This window comes from Propithecus coquereli, unplaced genomic scaffold (assembly GCF_000956105.1).
Source record: "Propithecus coquereli isolate 6110/MARCELLA unplaced genomic scaffold, Pcoq_1.0 Scaffold267, whole genome shotgun sequence".
NCBI lineage: Eukaryota > Metazoa > Chordata > Mammalia > Primates > Indriidae > Propithecus > Propithecus coquereli.
The window spans coordinates 3,334,237-3,337,158 of record NW_012148252.1 but is presented as its reverse complement, the minus strand read 5'-3'; positions in this window follow the sequence as shown (position 1 = coordinate 3,337,158).

The window sequence follows — 2,922 nt, the reverse complement described above, 5'->3', positions numbered from 1 at the left end:
TGTTATTCAAGGGTCATCCGCATTTGCCATCCATGTTAATGCATGTGGCTAAAGTTCTTTCGTTTTCAGTGATACATGGTATGGCACTCTAAGACTAGATCAGTTTATTTTTCCTTTCTCACGTTGCTGGACGTTCAGGCTGTTGCCAATTTTTTTTTTTTTTGCAATTAAACACAATAATACAGTGAACATTGTACATATCTCCTAATAAGCATTAGACATTTCTGGGATAGATCTAGAAGTGAAATTGGCAGATTAGAATGTGTATGTATTTGTTCAGATGTTGAGATGACGGCAAATTATTTACAAAATGGTTTTGTTCTAGTGTATACTCTTACCAGCAGAACATAAGAGTTCCCATAATAATGTTTTTTTCTATTTGTATTTGTCTTTTTTAGCTAAAAGCTTTTTTGTTTTCACAGTGGTTCTGTGCAGGTTTATACAATAGATAGCACCACTGGAGCCATGCTGCTGTCTCATAAATTAGAGCTAACAGCAAAACAGTATCCTGGTGAGTTTTTCAAAAATATTTTATTGTTAATGTACTGATAATTCTAAGTGTAGTGAGTGCTAATTTAAATTAAGCAATACATGTCATGCTACGTACCGGTCAAATATTAGAACATATAACAATATTCTACATGACCCAAGGATTTCTATGTAACTAGAGGGGTTCCTGGGATATTCTTTTATCCCTTCGTTTAGTCTTAAACTCCTTAGTTTTAGCCCCTATATTCCTTGTCTGGACTTTGCTATAGTCTCTTACTTGATTTCATTGCCTCTTATTTATGCCTTCCAGTTCAGTTTATTCATTCAACAAGTACTTATTGAGTACCTGTTATATGCTAGACACTGTTCTAAATGCTGGATACGCAGTAGTAAACAAAAGTCTCTTTCTGAACCCTTTAGTGAATCTTTGCTATCCATTGGATTATGGCTAAACTCTTTGTGCTTTTGACTGAAACTAACAGAAAACCCAACTTATTATGGCTTAAACAAATAGAATTTTATTTTCTCAAATAGCAAGAAATCCAAATGTAAGCTGCTACTGACCTTTGTTTGACCTTTTTTTCATGGTCACAAGTTAGCTCCTGAGCTGCAGTCATTACTTCTGCAATCGAATTGAAGAAAGGAGGAAGCAGGGCATATCTGATTTTTTGATCATGAAAGCAAAATTTTTCCCAGAAACATCCCCACTTCCTACCTCCTCCAGCTATCTTCCACTTCGATCTAATTGGCCATAAATATGTCACATGGCTACCTCAGGCTTCAAGGAAAACTTGGAAAGTAAGTGTTAGCTTTTTCAAGCCTTTATGGCAGAGAGGGCAGGGGAAAAGGAAGATGGGAATAGGTGTTGGATTAACCAACCAACAGTGTCTACATATATGTGGTATATAAGGCCTTCTGCCAAATCTCTCTGGCATTGTTTCTTGGTTCAGTCCACAGTGTCTCTAATTTTTACAGTACCCTTAGGCTAAAAGAAATGCCAAAAGTTCTATGTATTAAGTAGTTAGATCTAAACAATTTAGTAAGTATGTATTAGCAACCTAGTAACAGTTTTTTTAAACTATCCATAAATGGAAAGAAAATAATAATTTCATTTCATTCTTAAACATAATTTTTTACTAATGGAATGTGTGTGTCTGTTGGATACTGCACAGTTTCTCAAACATTAGGATTCAAACTGGGCACAACCACCCACAATTCCTGTTCCATACTGATTTTTACAGAGCACTTAATTTTTATCACAGCAATTCCTGAAAACCCATCTTCACAAAGATGTAACATCAAATGAACTGCAGCTATGAGCTACCTGCAGCTAGGAGTTTACATTGTGTCTAACAGATGCTATGTATCACTGTGTTTCTCTTAAAAATCATCTCATGGCACCCGTGTAAGTTCTCTGCACAACACTGGGATACCTTGGCACACAGGCTAGGAACTATAGTCTTAAGTTTCACTCAACTTCACCAGACTACCTGCAGATTCGTAACTATCTCCATGCTATTTGATACCTTTGGCTTTCCCACTCTTCTCTTTACCTGAAATGTCCCATATTTTTAAATGGAGGATATGTATTTACTTTTTAAGACATAGCTCAAGTGAAATCTCTTTTTATGAAGTAGTTAGTTAGAATACTGTTCCCTCCTGTGCTCCGTTATACCCTGCATATAACCTTTTTCTTACCATCTGTAATACTTTATTGAACTTAAGTATGTTACAGGTCTTTTTCCCCTCCTAGACTGTAAGCTTTGAGTGTAGGATGTTACCCATCTCTTTATATCGAGCTAGTTCAGCTTAGTGAGAGGCACATAGTAGAAATGTGATGAGTGAATCAATCTTTTCAAGCTGATACCAGTGACTATACCATGGATATAGTTCTTTGTAGTCTCAGCTTCACATGGATATTTTTTATTAGATTATCTGCCTTGGGCAAGCTCTGAGCTTTATCTCTTGCCCCTAACATGCTGTGAATCATCAGAGGTGGAAGTCAAGATCTCCGGGATTTGGCAGAAAAAATTCAGGGAAAAAGCATTTTATCTCAGTATTTTTGGTTGTTTTGAGATATTTAAGTATTCTGTTCAACACCTTAGTTGTTTCAGTATGGAGAGTCATCAGGGTATACCACCAGAAATAGAAATTTGCTCCTTAAGTTTTTATCGTTCTTAACTGTGTAGCCTTTTTAAAGGCCTGCATGTATGTTTCTCTTAAGGACAGTTTTTGCTGTAACCTTATCCCGATTTTAACAGAGACTGATTTGTACAAAGCCGAAGACTTTTAAGATTACTCAATTAAGTTATTTCGGCTAATAGTAGCCAGAAACAGCTTTTGCTTCTTATAAGTCACCTGCGCACTGAATTTCTTCTGCGTAGATCAGGCCAAAACTAATGGTCTTACTACATTTAAATAGCCTTAAATGAG